Genomic DNA, 18,492 nt, shown 5'->3' on the forward strand with positions numbered 1-18,492 from the left:
GAGAGTGGACAATGTAAATTGTCCGAAGGCCATGTTGATTAATGTTCAGCAGTCTCGAGTGCGCTTGGGATAGAAGCTGTAAGGAGCCTTTGGTCACAGACCTTCGCGCTCCAGAGGCTACCGCTTGCCGTGCGGTAGGCAGAAGAAGAACAGACAGAACACAGGTAGAGGGCCAGAAACACGAGCAGACGGATGTGCCCCTACAAAAAAGAAACGCCACCCGCAATCCCCATGCCTAACAGAGAACCACTCTCCAAAAACCAGACGTGTGAAAAGCAAGGCAGAAATATACAGAATGAGTAATATAATCAAAAAGTGAAAGAAAACAAATACAAAGGAGTAGTATAAAACAAAAAGCCCATAAAAAGAATATAAGAGAAAAATAAATGATACAAATTATAATGTTGGTCGTTTTGGGGTTCCATGTCATCTATGACAAAGGAGAAAGAGGAAGAAGGTTGCAAAAGATATTAATGCAAATGGTAATTGCAGATCCCACACAGAAGTAGCGATTTTTCGTCTAAGCTAAGATTGTTGCATACCTCCTTTATCCAATGGTTAAAAGTAGGAAAAAAACAAAATCCTTCCACTTTAATACTAGAGAGTAGGGAAAGCCAGCATGCTGCCCTTAGAACTGTTTAGAGGGGGACCCTCCTGTGGATCTGACTCCACTAGAGACTGTTATATAGGGACTCCTGTGTGCCACTCTATAGAACTGTTGTATGGGCACGTCCTGTGTGCCACTCTATAGAACTGTTTAGAGGGCCTCCTGTGGTGCCACTCACATAGAACGGTTTATAGGCGGCCTCCTGTGGTGCCACTCTATAGAAACATGTTTAGAGGGGCCTCCTGTTGGTGCGCCACCTTAGAAACTGCCCCTATATAGGGGCCGACCTCCTGGGTGCCACTCTAATAGAACGTTTAGAGGGGCCTCCGCTGTGGTGCCACTCCATAAACTGTTGTTTGAAGGTAGCAGCCTCGACAGTGATTATAGTGACACCACTCTATGAGAAAACGTAGTTGATATAAAGGGGCCTCCTGTGATGGTGCCACTCCGAATAATGCAATAAAGGCAAATGTTTCTTAGGCTCTCTCCAATATGCTTAGGAAGAGCAGTCTCAAAACTTTTTATCCAGAAATCTGTCAATTTCTGGTATGTCCAAAGACGATGTAAATTGAAAAGTTAGCAGGGCCTGCGGTACATCAGGTCACAGAGAAGTGGATCTTCATTACTTGGATAATTTTGCCTGAGTTGACCAGCAAGCCGATGAAATTAGTTTAAATTGAATGCTGACAGCATGATGTAAATCAGGAGACATGATAAAATGAGAAATGTATTCTCTGAAGCTTACTCTGCAGTTATTTGTCTGTAAGGTTGTTCACCTAAATCCTGCATTCCCATTGATTTCTGTAAACGAGTTCAGGGAATCCAGAGTTGATGCAAGTTAAGAAGTATAGATGTAACGATCGTTGTTTGGAAAGGAATGTCGCGACCAAGAGTAGCGAGGGGTTAGCGTTAATCATTTTTTATTTTATGATAAACCGGCACAAAAACAAGAAAGCCCAGTAGACAAACGAAACGTACAGCTTTGTAGGGCCTAAAAAAGCAACGAATACCACAAATCAAGAGTACCCACAGCACACTGACAGGTGGAGAGAAAAAAGGCATACCTAAATATGATCCCCAATCAGAGACAACGAAGAGGACAGCTGCCTCTGATTGGGAACCATAGCCAAGGCCAACATAGCAAATACACAAGAACGTAGAATAGCCACACCCTAGTCACACACCCTGAAGACCGTAACCGAGAGAAAATAGAGAAAAAAGGCTCTCTAAGGTTCAAGGCGTGACAATAGATCAAGACTGGCAATGCGCCCCTTTGAGTATAAGGGTCAAAGCATTTTTTTTTTCAACTAATCTTAAAGGGAGGTTAGTTGGGCGTGATGGGAAAGTGACTAGGAGTATGAAGATACAAAACTACGGCAATGAGGCAGGTATTGCTAAAGAAATGAGATGGATTTAGCGAAATTGAACTTTTCACTAATTAGTTCCCAAAAGATGCAAAATCCATATCAATGTACAAGGCCGTTTCAGTGAGAGGAAGAATCCCTTTTTCACAGACCAAGAATGCAGTGAAAAACACCCAGTCTAATAATGATGGAGAGAATGTATGGCTGCTTTCATAATCGGGCGAGACGATTGAACAGAATTCACTGAGAGACCAAGATACGATGCAAACCTGAAGACTGTTTCCAGCATGTTATAGCAGAATGGTTGAACAATAGTGTTTAGTGTATTGGAGACAGCAAATGCGAAGTTCTTGAGCAGAGTAAGGCAAAGCTAAGGAAAGTCTGGGAGGCAACAGGATAAATCTCCAAGGTCGAGAACCATTTTGGGCCTGTAACAGTCGAGGGACTTTGCTCGTAATCCATATTGAATTGATTCTGATTATTAAGCTGAGGATCCGAAGTAAAAATAATATTGAAGAGTTCAGAAGTGCTAGACCACGCCCTGAACGAATCTCGTGCAATACGCTCTGACGTATCCAAAGTTTTTTCTTGTTCCAGATAAAGCAGATATCAGTTTCTATGGGGATAAAAAATGTTTGTCAGAAAGATAGGAATACATTGAATAAGTATCAAGGGAGGGGAAAGGTCTTATAGATATCTTTGAAACTGGTGTGACCCAGAATTCTCATATTTCAATTTCTGTAATAGTCACTCTGAAGGGCACATGACTAAAATCATTTTGCCATGCAGAAGGAGTAATACGGCATCAATTCATTTTTTGTAGATTAACCTCATACTTTACCAAATGTCTAGTAGAAATCTCTGGAGTCTCTGGAAAGGAAACCAGCGTAAAGGGTCAGCATATAATAATAGCATGGACATCTGCATAGAGTGGAGAGAACTTTATGCTCTAAGCCCTCTCTTCGAATTACCTTTGGAATATTGTGTTATTACACATTGCTATGTCTAAAGGACTTAACGGTGCAATGGCAAACAGCTGAGGCGATAGAGAGGAACAACCCTGTCTAATGTCCCACGTTGAAGTGATGAATAGGATGAAAAGGTTATGCTAGTATTCGTGCGCCACTGCAGCTATAGGGGAAGGAGTAAGACTTGGATCCAAACAGTGCAAAAATTGGAACCCAGTCCAAATGGTTGAGGGTGTATAAAATAATATCCCACTCCACCAGATCAAATGCCTTCTCAGCATCAAGTGATAACAAACATCTCTGCGAGTTCAAATGAAGAGGAGAAGTATTCAAAATATATTATAAAGACGTCTAGAGTGCCGGATTGAAAGAGATAGAATGAAACGACTTATTAATGAAAATCAGTTTGATCCTGAATACAGATAATGGAAAGAAGGGACTAACTCAAAGACGGCCAGGCAAGCATTCTCGAAAAGTAGTTAGCTTCACATCGCAAATTCAGGATAAAGCAAAATTGGCCTCATATGAGACCACACCCATAGCTTGTGTTTTCCCCTTTTCAGAATAAGCTGAAGAATGCATAGCTTGATCTCATTGTTGAGGTACTCCATCTATCCATCTCTCCCATCCATCTTTCCTGCTCTCCCTCCATCCCCTCTCTCTTCATCCATTTCCTATCCAATCTCCATCCATCCATCCCTCTCYCTCTCTCTCTCATCTATCCAATKTCTTTCTCCATCCATCTCTCCATCCCACTCGCTTTCCATCTACTCATCATAAATCTCTCCCTCTCAATTCATTCATCTCTCTCTCCATTGATCAATCTTTCCCTCTCCATCCATCTCCAACCCTCTTCACCCCCAGTGCTGGGGGATCCCCAGTGCTTGCTTGCCCTCTGCCCTCCTGTCATTGCCTAGAGACAGGGCCCTAAGAGGGGGGCTAGGCCTCCACCGTGGTCCCCTGCTTCACATACAGGCCTCAGGAGCTTCAGCCTCTCAACAGGGTTATGTAAATGTGACGCAACCAGTAAGGGATCAATACTTGACTAGTCAGTCGTTACAGACCGTCAACTGTTCACGTGTAGCTACACAGGTCACACACACACACACACACACACACACACACACACACACACACACACACACGTTTCAATTGGATGTCAAACAGCACCAATGTGGCTGTATTTCCTAATGCTACAGGTCCATTCTCAGGTCAGCCACCAAAACAACACATGGAGGAACATCTATTTTCTGTCACCTTCAAACTGCAGTTACAGGACATTGAAAAGACAAGAGAGGAACAAAGAAAGAATGAGAAGATAGAAAAAGCACAGGGACACTAGGCAGAGGAGGAGGGTTACAGAGAGATACTAAGGAACGGGGAAGTCCAGCTGTACGCCTGTTGCTAAGGAGCAGGGGAAAAAGTCTAGCTGTGTGTCTGTTGCTAAGGAGCAGGGGGGAAATCTAGTTGTGTGCCTGTTGCTAAGGAGCAGGGGWAGTCCAGCTGTATGCCTGTTGCTAAGGAGCAGGGTGGGAAATCTAGTTGTGTGCCTGTTGCTAAGGAGCAGGGGAAGTCTAGCTGTATGCCTGTTGCTAAGGAGCAGGAGAAGTCTAGCTGTATGCCTGTTGCTAAGGAGCAGGAGAAGTCCAGCTGTATGCCTGTTGCTAAGGAGCAGGGGAGGGTTCAACCGGGAAAATCAAACCATAATATATAGCAGGCTAGGTTAGATATGAAAACCACACATAATGATTCGTCTTAGCTATGTTAGATATGAAACGAAACCCTATATATAATAAGCTGAGCGGTTGATGATGAACAAACATAATTATGCGTAGCTAGGTGGATATGAAACCAAAATTTCCATATATGTAGCGTAGCTAGGTTAGGATTGAAACCAAACCATATATATAGCTAGCTTAGTAGGGTTAGATGAGACTATGGAAATGAAACCATATAATACATAGCTAGCTAGGTTTCGTGGATATGAAACCAAACCAATATATATAGCTAGCTGGAAGCATTTAAGCAACATAATAATAGTGTGTTGGATATGAAACCAACCATAATATATAGCTAGCTAGGTTGATATGAAAGCCAACATAATATATATAGTACTAGAGTTAGATATGAAACAACAATAATATCTACAGTAGTAGTATGACAACCATATAGCTTGCTAGGTAGTCGATATGAAACCAAACCATAATATTATGCTAGCTAGGTTGATATGAAACCAGCCATAAGATAATAGCTAGTAGGTTACATATTGAAATCCAAACCATTAATATATAGCTAGCTAGGTTGTGAATAAACCAAACCATAGATATATAGCTAGCTAGGTTAAGTGATGAAAACCAAACCATAATATATAGCTAGCTAGGGTATGAAATGAAACCAAACCATAAAAGATAGTAGCCTAGCATTTTGGTATATGAAACCAAACCAAATATATAAGCTAGCTAGGTTACATATGGAACCACCATAATATGCTGCTAGTTTAATGAACACTATATGTTACTAGGCTAGGTTAACGGATATGATAAACCAAACCATAGATATATAGCTAGCTAGGGGTACATGATGAACCACCAAGACGCATCAATATATAGCTCAGCTACGGTGACATATGAATGAAACAAACCTAACTATATCAGCTAGCTAGGGTGGAAATGAAACCAAACCATAATATAGCTAGCTATGTGGTGAATAACAACCCTATATGAGCTGATGGTTGATATGATATTGAAGAAAAACCATTATATATGTAGCTAGCTAGGTTGGATATGATATGAAAACAAACCATTATATATGTAGCTAGCTAGGTTGGACTAATTATGATGAGCTATTTCCTTTCCATTCCCTTCCCTTCCTCTGTATCCTCAATGAACCCATCCTCCTGCTTCATGTCCTCCTCCTTTTGGTTTCTCTCTTTCCTCTCCCGGGCTTTTCCTCTCCCGGGCTTTTCCAGGCAGGTAAACCTTCTCTGTGTGGATTAACAGTCTGGGGGGGGGGGGGCTACCCTACCCTGATTCATGTCCACAAATGACAACAAGGAATAACTAACGGGTTACAACAACTACAGATACATTTACTTCACATGTTCTATGGAAGAAAAAAGAGAGAGACACAGGTTGCTTGGTTAATGGGGGAATGAGAGATACGTTACATTTGGTGATACGACTATTCAGAGATAGACACACAGCCAGCCAGACAGGCAGTCAGTCAAGCAGGCAGGGGAGGGTTACTGGGTGTGGGAGAGAGGCYGTAGGTGATGGGACTAATCGTATGATTCACCCTGCTCTAATTCTATTACAGAGATATGACCCTGCAGAAAGAGGAAGAGAAGGAGAGAGAGAGGAAGAGAGAGAGAGAGGAAGAGAGAGAGAGGAAGAAAGAGAGGAAGAGAGAGAGGGAGAGAGCGACAGAGCGCGAGCGAGACAAATTACAGAAGGAAATGTGGGGAGAGAGAAGCAATAGAAGAAGGGGAAGAGACGGAGATGAAGGGGGGAAGAGAGATAAAAAAGAGATGAAAGCAGCATAATTTCTCAAACCCAACAAGAATTTGATAGAAGCTTTCAGAATGTGCGTCACAACCACCAGAACCACTACACAACTCTCTTCTCAGTCTCTCTTCATCCCTGCACTCGTTTTCCCGCTCCTCCTCAATCTCACTTTATTTATTCATCACATAGAAGTTCACATCTACGCAGAGAGAGAAAGGGAGAAGAGGGAGAGAATGGGCAGAGAAAGAGAGGAGAGAGGGAGGGAGATAAAGAGAGGAGAGAGGGAGGGATATAAAGAAAATAAAGAGAGGAGGGTTAGAGAAGAGGAGGGGGGTAAAGAGAGAGGAAGGGCTGGGAGCAGCTTGTTTTGCAGGTATGTTGCTATTCTAGTCTCTGCCAATGGCTGAGTCTGACGCTGTGAGAGAATATGCATGTTAGCGGAGAAAGAGGGATGGAACAGGGATGAGTATTTTAAGGGAATATCCTTCAACCACAGACAGACACACATACACACTGATCTACCTCGCCGTGATTCTGAGGACTCACAGCTCCAAGCCCATTCCCGTTTGCTACATTTCCATTCCTATTGGTATTTCCAGTTCCATTCCCGTTAGTGTTCCCAACACGTTCAGKTTCATCCTTGTCCATCAGTTCCTCTCCTCCTTCTTGTTCTCGTCTTCCTTCGTCGCTGGTGCTCTCTCCATTCTCTTGCATCTCCTCCAGAGCGATAGAGAACTGGGCGAGGGTGCGAACCATCTGCAGCATACGGAATGGCCTGTGTGTATCGACACACTTTCACACAAACACGGATGGTGTGTCTACGCACACGCCCACACAAACCCTAAAAAATGACTGGCGTGTCTATACACACACACACCCCAAAAGACACCCACAATACGCCCCCAAAAACAACAGCTAACCCAAAAATTGCCCCCTCCCTCTTCCTCCCCTTGGCCCAAATGCTCACTGGTCATTCCGGAAGAGTGGGAAAATCGCAGCCCCTCCTCCCTGTTTCAAATCCAAAAAGGACACCCCCCTCTCTGGGTTGTGCCCCCTCCACTCCAAAAGATCAGCGATCCTTTAAATCCTTTAAATCCAGTGGTCAGTCTGTCCTTTAGGAATTATCCCCATCTACACACACGTTCCAAAATTCCTGGTTCTCCGATATATTCTGTGAGTGTGTGCGTTTTCCTTGTAGCTCCGCCCAGGCAGGTAGAAGCTGGCGCCGCTGTCTCTCCGTGTGTGTGAATGGAGCACTCTTCTGCGTATGATGTTGAGCACTCTCTCTGTGGCCGTGTGAGCGTGTCTGTGTGAGGTTCGTGTGTGAGGTTCGTGTGTGAGGTTTGTGTGTGTGTGTGTGTGTTTGAGTGATGCAGCCCTCCCAGAGTGTGTGTGTGTATATATAATGAGAGACAGCAGGCAGGGCAGACGCTCACCGCTCAGCCCAGTGCAGGCAGACTCAACCACTCCATCCCAGAGTCATTGATCTGAGAGGAGAGCAGACAGACTGAGATGATCACAGAGCCATCCACCCTTGAGTCTCAGTTAGAGTTAGTTGAGCTCAGACAAGAGGACAGAAACTCTAGGTAATGCTTACAGGTCACCATGGCAACAGGGAGGTGGAAATTCAACGATTCACAGTGAACACACACACACACATAATAGGATTAGCCTGGGGGTTGGTGGTTCTCTCTCAGGACTGGGTATCTGGGTATTTCACTAAGTTGTACATCTATGAAATACACATTCTGCAAGTAAGAAGTTTGCAGAGGTGAAATTTAGAACACTGTGACAGCTTTTACACATTCACTAAATCTACATGTTCTCTGCTATGAGGAAGGACACACACTCGCTCTTCATATACAGTTACACACACTAGTGTTGAGGCCCAAGGGTGCACACATAAACATAGAACATAGAGACCCAGAAAACCTGAATCTACGCCTTCACTACGGTGAATCACTAAAACAATACAGACATACACTACAGAGAAAAAGGAACAGCACGTCAGAAATCAACAATGTAATTGAAGAATCCATAGACTCCATAGAAAATTGGAAAACACTAAACAAACAACAACACAAAGAGTTATCTATCCAAACATTGAGATATATGGGTAAACCACTTCCCCAATCTTTCTGGCCCTATAACAAAGAACAGCAAAAACATATACACATCTTAGAATCAACTATTAAAGACTATCAGAACCCACTGGAATCTCCAATTACATTACATGAACTACAGGACAAAATACAAACCCTCCATCCAAAAAAGGCCTGGGGTGTTGATGGTATCCTAAATGAAATGATAAAATATACAGACCACAAATTCCAATTGGCTATACTTTAACTCTTTAACATCATCCTCAGATCTGGCATCTTCCCCAATATTTGGAACCAAGGCCTGATCACCTCAATCCACAAAAGTGGAGACAAATTTGACCCCAATAACTACCGGGGGACATGTGTCAACAGCAACCTTGGGGAAATCCTCTGCATTAACAGCAGACTCGTACATTTCCGCAGTGAAAACAATGTACTGCGCAAATGTCAAATTGGCTTTTTACCAAATTACCGTACGACAGACCACGTGTTCACCCTGCACACCCTAATTGACAAACAAATAAACCAAAATTGGCAAAGTTCTCATGCTTTGTTGATAAAAAAAGAAGAAAAAAAAGACTATATACTAGCAAATTGACTCAATTTGGCCTGAGGGTCTGCTATACAAATTGATTGAAAGTGGTGTTGGGCGAAAAATAAACGACATTATAAAATCCATGTACACAAACAACAAGTGTGCGGTTAAAATTGGCAAAAAACACACATTTCTTTCCACAGGCGAGGGCACTAGAACAGTCTGCAGCACCTGGCCTCATCCTAATAAAATCTGAAGTCAAATGTCTAKTGTTTGCTGATGATCTGGTGCTTCTGTCACCAACCAAGGAGGGTCTACAGCAGCACCTAGATCTTCCTCACAGATTCTGTCAGACCTGGGCCCTGACAGTAAATCTCAGCAAGACAAAAATAATGGTCCAAAATAGGTCCAGTTGCCAGGAACACAAATACAAATTCCATCTAGACAGCGTTGCCCCAGGGGTACGCGCAATGCCGTTGGGGGTACACCAAATAAAAATGTGATTCACATTAATATATATAAAAAAGTACATTTTTTTCTTTACATTTTCAAACAGTCCATTTATATTTTCCAACGGGCTATACATTTGTGAGAGTTTTTTTCCTTGCCTGAGTAGCCTCGTTTCACTGCCAAAAATACAATTAAACCATCTAGTGTTCAGCAAAATAACAATTTAGTCAAATAATTAACATCCAATCACATTAACCGTTACTCTCTCGCGGGAATTCCACTAATGTTCGTATGTAGCCAAACGTAGCTGCTGCTCATGTTGGTATCTGTACTGATGGAGCAAATGCCATGACAGGGAAACATAGGTGAGTGGTAACGCGCGTGCAAGCAGTTGCTCCCGACGCCACTTGGCTACACTGCAGCATCCACCGAGAGGCTCTTGTTGCCAAGGGAATGCCTGACAGCTTGAAAGACGTTTGACACTACAGTGAAAATGGTTAACTTTGTTAAAGCAAGGCCCCTGAACTCGTGTATTTTCTGCACTATGCAATGATATGGGCAGCGACCATGTAACGCTTTTACAACATACAGAAGTGTGCTGGTTATCAAGGGGCAAAGTATTTTTTAATTGAGAGATAAGCTTAAAGTTTTCTTTACTGACCATCATTTTCACTTGTCTGACCGTTTGCATGATGACGAGTTTCTCACACGTCTGGCCTATCTGGGTGATGTTTTTTCTCGCCTGAATGATCTGAATCTAAGATTACAGGGACTCTCCGCAACTATATTCAATGTGCGGGACAAAATTGAGGCCGTGATTAAGAAGTTGGAGCTCTTCTCTGTCTACATTAACAAGGACAACACACAGGTCTTTCCATCATTGCATGATTTTTTTGTGTGCAAATGAACTCAAGCTTACGGACAATGTCAAATGTGATATAGCGAAGCACCTGAGTTGGGTGCGCAATTACGCAGGTACTTTCCCGAAACCGATGACACAAACATCTGGATTTGTTATCCCTTTCATGCCTTGCCTCCAGTCCACTTACCGATATCTGAACAAGAGAGCCTCATCGAAATTGCAACAAGCGGTTCTGTGAAAATCGAATTTAAAATCAGAAGCCACTCACTACCAGATTTCTGGATTGGGCTGCGCTCAGAGTATCCTGCCTTGGCAAATCGCGCTAAGACACTGATGCCCTTTGCAACCACATACCTATGTGAGAGTGGATTCTCGGCCCTCACTAGCATGAAAACTAAATACAGGCACAGACTGTGTGTGGAAAATGATTTAAGACTGAGACTCTCTCCAATACAACCCAACATTGCAGAGTTATGTGCATCCTTTCAAGCACACCCTTCTCATTAACCTGTGGTGAGTTATTCACAATTTTTGATGAACAAATAAGGTTTTATATGTAAGATGGTTACATAAAAGAGCAAAATGATTGAATATTATTATTTATGCCCTGGTCCTATAAGAGCTCTTTGTCACTTCCCACGAGCCGGGTCGTGACAAAAACTCTCATTCTTATCTTTAATAAATGTATCGTATAGTGTGTGTGTGGCAGGCTTACAATGATGACAAAAAAACAACATTTGAGAGTGCTCTGATCCTGGTGCTAGAGGGGGTACGCAGCTGGAGGTTGAATGTTTGAAGGGGTACGGGACTATAAAAAGTTTGGGAACCACTGCACTAGAGCACACAAAAACTATACATACCTCGGTCTAAACATCAGCGCCACAGGTAACTTCCACAGAGCTGTGAACGATCTGAGAGGCAAGCAGGGCCTTCTATGCCATCAAAAGGAACATAGAATCTGACATACCAATTAGGACCTGGATAACAATACTTGAATCAGTTATAGAAACCATTGCCCTTTATGGTTGTGAGGTCTGGGGTCCGCTCACCAACCAAGAATTCTCAAAAACATCCTCAGTGTACAACGTAAAACATAAAATAATGCATGCAGAGCAGAATTAGGCTGATACCTGCTAATTATCAAAATCCAGAAAAGAGACGTTAAATTCTACAACCACCTAAAAGGAAGTGATTCCCAAACCTTCCATAACAAAGCCTTTATCTACCGAGAGATGAACCTGGKGAAGAGTCCCCTAAGCAAGCTGGCTCGGGGGCTCTGTTCACAAACACAAACACACCCCACAGAGCCCCAGGACAGCAACACAATTAGACCCAACCAAATCATTCGGAAAACAAAAAGATAATTACTTGGCACATTGGAAAGAATTAACAAAAAAACAGAGCAAACTAGAATGCTATTTGGCCCTAAACAGAGAGTGCACAGTGACAGAATACCTGACAGAATACCTGACCACTGTGACTGACCCAAACTTAATGAAAGCTTTGACTATGTACAGACTCTGTGAGCATAGCCTTGCTATTGAAAAAGGCCACTGTAGGCATACCTGGCTCTCAAGTGAAGACAGGCTATGTGCACACAGCCCACACAATAAGGTGGAAACTGAGCTGCACTTCCTAACCTCCTGCCCAATGTATGACCATATTAGAGACAGATTTTTCCCTCAGATTACACAGATCCACAAAGAATTCGAAACAAACCCAATTTTGATTAACTCCCATATCTACTGTGTGAAATACCAGTGTGCCATCACAGCAGCAAGATTTGTGACCTGTTACCACAAGAAAAGGTCAACCAGTGAAGAACAAACATCATTGTAAATACAACCCATATTTATTTATTTTCCCTTTTGTAACTATTTGCACATCGTTACAACACTTTATATAGACACAATATGACATGTGAAACGTCTTTATTCTTTTGGAACTTCTATGAGTGTAATGTTTACTGTTAATTTTGATTGTTTATTTCACTTTTGTTTATATCTACTTCACTTGCTCTGGCAATGTAAACATATGTTTCCCCATGCTAACAAATCTTTTGAATTGAATTGAGAGAGATCAGAGGGACAAATAGGAGAAGGTCAGTAAAGGTAAGTGAAAGTTCACTCGGGGCAGGAAATAGGGGACCTTTCATCACTGGTGCCATAATTATAGAAGGTTCTGGGGTACGACCAGACAAGTGACTACTGCTGGACAGAAAAAGGACGGACGTGCACACGAACGCACGCAACACACACAAAACTTGGCCTCAAAAGCCCTGCTCATGAAAGTCAACGCCTACATCAGAGAGAGATCGGTAACTCAATGATCTCCTCTCCACACACCCTCTCTGACAGTCCCTCTTCAGTTGCAGTGAAAGCTTAACAACTGTGGATGTTTTGGATCAGTTGAGGTTTAGATTGGGGCTTGTTTTGTGTTAGAGTGTTAAAACACAATGGAGAGACAGGAGAGTATATCAGTTTATTGTGAAGCTCTCCTCCCTGAAACAAGGCATTGAGGGGTGTGTGATGAAGTCTTGTATCTGTCTGTATGTCTGTCTGGAGCTTACATCGACACCAGTCATACAGTAAGTGAGTGATTCATCAGGAAACKCAGACKAAAAAAATACCATGATTTGGGGAATTTTCACGAAATGTATTCATAGAATGGTCCTTTGGAGAAAAGATTGTTGACGTATATTTGAATCTAAAAGCATAATTGAGAAATAATTTATGGAAGTTTGCATATTTCTTACATTTTGGCCTCCTTTAAAACTCCATAATGTTTCATCTGCACGCAAAAGTGTCATTTGAAGCTACAGGATTCAACGGGATTCTAAAATCCCATAACTCATTGCAGCAATGGGACCAGCTTTGCAACGGCACTGGTCCCAGATTTGTGACAATGTTGTCTTAACCTGTATATATCGACCTAGCTCAGTAGCGACCCAGAATGGTTGCCAGGCAGCGAGGGTGTGTGTACCACTGACTATATCACTGGGAGAGAGTAAAACATTTGGAGATGCAGACTGAACTGGATGAAATGAGCAACCTGCATACAATACCGGACCCAGATTCCAGACTTCCACATGCACCAGTGGAGGCTCCTCAGAGGAGGAAGATGAGGACCATCCTCCTRAGTGAATTTCATAAAGATTCAAAAAGTAAAACMAAATAAAAAGTCCACATGCACCAGTGGAGGCTCCTCAGAGGAGGAAGATGAGYACCATCCTCCTCAGTGAATTTCATAAAGATTCAAAAAGTAAAACTAAATAAAAAGTCCACATGCACCAGTGGAGGCTCCTCAGAGGAGGAAGATGAGYACCATCCTCCTCAGTGAATTTCATAAAGATTCAAAAAGTAAAACTAAATAAAAAGTGAAACAATACTAAATATATTCACATCACCAAATAATTMATTAAAACACACTGTTTTGCAACAAAGGTCTACAGTAGCCTCAACAGCACTCTGCAGGGCAGCACCGRGGTGTAGCTGGAGGACAGCTAGCTTCCGTCTTCCTCTGAGTACATTGACTTCAATACAAAACCTAGGAGCTCATGGTTCCCACCCCCTTTCATAGACTTAAACAGTAATTATGACAACTTCCAGAGGACGGCCTCCAACCTATCAGAGCTCTTGCAGCATGAACTGACATGTTGCCCACCCAATCAAATGATCAGAGAATTAATCTAGTACTGAAAGCATAAGCTACAGCTAGCTAGCACTGTGCATAAAATGTGGTGAGTAGTTGACTCAAAGAGAGAGAAAGACAGTCGAACAGTTGAACCAATTAATTTATTCAAAGATTTAGAAGAAGCAAGAGAGAAAGCTATATTTCATAATTTTTTTCACTTTCACTTACTTAGCTAGCAAATGCAGCCAGCTAGTTAAGTCTACTCAAATACCCGGCTCAAACAGAAGGATGCCATGTTCGCTAGCTGGCTATGACTATCCAACACAACACTGGAACTCTTCCAAGTCAGGGTAAGCTTTTGGTTTTACTAATTTATTGCCACCGGTGTAACACTTACTGTTAATTGAAATGTACCTATGATAAAAAATTACAGACCTCTACATGCTTTGTAAGTAGGAAAACCTGCAAAATTGTCAGTGTATCAAATACTTGTTCTCCCCACTGTATTTCAATTTGTTTAACACTTTTTTGGTTACTACATGATTCCATATGTGTTATTTCATAGTTTTGATGTCTTCACTATTATTCTGTAATGTAGAAAATAGTAAAAATAAAGAAAAACCCTTGAATGAGTAGGTGTATCCAAATGTTTGAGTGGTACTGCACATATCGCCCAGCACTAATGTACACTTCCATGCCCAAAACAAGATGGTCATTTTATAGGAAGTAAAATTGCGGGACTTTCTTTAGCTCTTTAAAGGTATTTTTGTAGTAGTGGAAGAAGTGTCCTGAAAAGCAGAGAAGTAGCCTACGTTTTCATGGGCTTTAAGGTTTTGTCTAAGTTGTTGGGAAAGTGGTTGAAATGCCAGTTGTTTGTAAAAGTTGAGACGAAAAGTAGTTGATGCGGTTACTAACAGCTGTCACTTTTGATTGGTAGAAGATTTTAAAGTTTGAATGGTGTTTCTAGCTCAAATGGTGTAAGAGGAGTAGCGTTCCAAATAATACGTGCAACATAATTATTACAAGATTTAAAGTGGGACGTTTTCTGCTGCAAGTCCAACTAATGACAACCGGCAAATATTACCTGTACTTTCAACCAAAGCTACTGTAAGTGTTTGATCACAAAATTAAAACGGTGTATCCCATCCAATCCCTCTGCACTGGGTCAGTTATGGAACATCAGGAACAATGGGAACTATCAGTTAGGATGCTCCGTTCCTCCTCTGCTCAACCCTAGCCTGGATGCCAGTGTGCCATTCTGCTGCTCCAGCCATGGTTGGGTTGGCCATGACAACAAAGCAGAAACACACTGGCATTCAGGGTAGGTCTTGTCCGAGTTAAAACACAAATCTACATGTAACTGCCAAATTAACGGAAACACCAACATAAAGTGTGTTGTTAGGGTGTTGGGCCACGAGCCACCAGAACAGCTTCAATGTGCCTTGGTATAAATTCTACAAGTGTCTGGAACTCCATTGGTGAGATTCGACACCATTCTTCCACGAGAGATTCCATCATTTGGTGTTTTGTTTATGGTGGTGGAAAACACTGTCTCGGACGCCAATCTACTGTAGAATCTCCCATAAGTGTTTAATTGGGTTGAGATCTGGTGACTGACACACACACACACACACACACACACACACACACACACACACACACACACACCTTTAAACCTTATATGCCTTCTTTGAAACCCCTCAAGTAGTGGTTAATACATGACCTTAAGCATGATGAGATGTTCATTCCTTAACTCAGAAACCACTGGAAAACCCTGCTTCAGTTTACGAAGTGTTTCCTTTCATTTGTCTGTTACCTGTAGATCTGCTACCTGTAGATCTGTTACCTGTAGATCTGCTACCTGTAGATCTGCTACCTGTAATCTGCTACCTGTAGATCTGCTACCGTAGATCTGCTACCTGTAGATCTGCTACCTGTAGATCTGCTACCTGTAGATCTGTTACCTGTAGATCTGTTACCTGTAGATCTGTTACCTGTAGATCTGTTACCTGTAGATCTGTTACCTGTAGATCTGTTACCTGTAGATCTGCTACCTGTAGATCTGTTACCTGTAGATCTGTACCTGTAGATCTGTTACCTGTAGATCTGTTACCTGTAGATCTTACCTGTAGATCTGCTACCTGTAGATCTGTTACCTGTAGATCTGTTACCTGTAGATCTGTTACCTGTAGATCTTGTTACCTGTAGATCTCTACCTGTAGATCTGTTACCTGTAGATCTGATTACCTGCTAGACTGTTACCTGTAGATCTGTTACCTGTAGATCTGTTACCTGTAGATCTGCTACCTGTAGATCTGTTACCTGTAGATGGCCCATGAAAAATCCCCATTAGCTTGAGGTTGAGAGAACATAGCAATAAAACGGCAATAAACCTTCAACCACACAAAAGCTGTTGGCCTCATAACCCCACTCTTAATACAACCAAATAAAATAACTCACCTTGGGATCTAATGGTTTAAACATTTAAACACACACACAGAGACACACACTATAAACAGAGTCACACACACACACACACTCTCAAATCGGGCTAATTACAAGAAGGCTTAAAGTGGTTACTGGTGTGCAGTGGTCAGACCTCAGGTTTCGTCCCCACCCTGTTAAGATATGTGTGTATGCGTGCGCACCTTCAAATACGCCTGATGATTCATGCTTAGTCGAAGGCCTTCCCTCTTACTCTGCCTACGCTCTGCTAGTACTTAGAGACAGAAGGATTGGATWGCTTTTCTGTCATAAAACAGACTAGGTCCGAATCTTTCRGGGTTAACCGAGATTAGAGCCAGACCACTGCTTCCTATTGGGTCTAGTTCCCATGTGACCAACCTAAAGCTGCTGTAACTAGTCTAACCTTTAAAATGTAGGCTACATGTTACACATCTGCCTAGCAGCAACTGAATACCTGTGGCTGCTGTGTGTGATCTCTCACTGTTGCTTCTGAAACGTATTCTGTCCGTGCGGAGGACTGGTAGACAAATCTACAGGTGTGTGTATTACACTTATGAACATATGCGTGTGTGTGTTTTGAACATTGTAATTGTTGTTCTGAGGCTAGGTCTCAGTAGTCAGGGTCTATACACACACAACGGGGGCGTGTTCAGAGACAGCACGATAACAGAGAGATGGGGACAGAGACAGCACGATAACAGAGAGATGGGGACAGAGACAGTACGATAACAGAGAGATGGGGACAGAGACAGCACGATAACAGAGAGATGGGGACAGAGACAGCACGATTACAAACAGAGAGTGGGACAGAGACAGCACGATAACAGCAGAGATGGGGACAGAGACAGCACGATACCAGAGAGATGGGGACAGAGACAGCACGATACAGGGGAGTGGGGACAGAGACCAGCCGATAAGAGAGATGGGACAGAGACAGCACGATAACAGAGAGATGGGGACAGAGACAGCACGATAACAGAGAGATGGGACAGAGACAGCACGATACACAGAGGATGGGGACAGAGACAGCCACGATACCAGAGAGATGGGGACAGAGACAGCACGATAACAGAGAGATGGGACAGAGACAGCACGATAACAGAGAGATGGGGACAGAGACAGCACGATAACAGAGAGATGGGGACAGAGACAGCACGATAACAGAGAGATGGGGACAGAGACAGACGATAACAGAGAGATGGGGACAGAGACAGCACCGATAACAGAGAGATGGGGACAGAGACACACGATAACAGAGAGATGGGGACAGGAACAGCACGATAACAGAGAGATGGGGACAGAGACAGCGATAACCAGAGAGATGGGGACAGAGACAGCACGATCAGAGAGATGGGGACAGAGACAGCACGATAACAGAGAGATGGGACAGAGACAGCACGATAACAGAGAGATGGGGACAGAGACAGTACGATAACAGAGAGATGGGGACAGAGACAGCACGATAAAGGAGAGATGGGGACAGAGACAGCACGATACAGAGAGATGGGGACAGAGACAGCACGATAAGAGAGATGGGGACAGAGACAGCACGATAACAGAGAGATGGGGACAGAGACAGCAGATAACAGAGAGATGGGGACAGAGACAGCACGATAACAGAGAGATGGGACAGAGACAGCACGATAACAGAGAGATGGGGACAGAGACAGCACGATAACAGAGAGATGGGGACAGAGACAGCACGATACACAGAGAGATGGGACAGAGACAGCACGATACACAGAGAGATGGGGAAGAACAGCACGATAACAGAGAGATGGGACAGAGACAGCACGATACAGAGAGATGGGGAAGAGACAGCACGATACCAGAGAGATGGGGACAGAGACAGCACGATAACAGAGAGATGGGACAGAGAAGCACGATACCAGAGAGATGGGGAAGAGACAGCACGATCAAGAGATGGGGACAGAGACAGCACGATAACAGAGGAGATGGGACAGTGAGACAGCACGATAACAGAGAGATGGGGACAGAGAAC

The sequence above is a fragment of the Salvelinus sp. IW2-2015 genome, unplaced genomic scaffold (assembly GCF_002910315.2).
Source record: "Salvelinus sp. IW2-2015 unplaced genomic scaffold, ASM291031v2 Un_scaffold1889, whole genome shotgun sequence".
NCBI lineage: Eukaryota > Metazoa > Chordata > Actinopteri > Salmoniformes > Salmonidae > Salvelinus > Salvelinus sp. IW2-2015.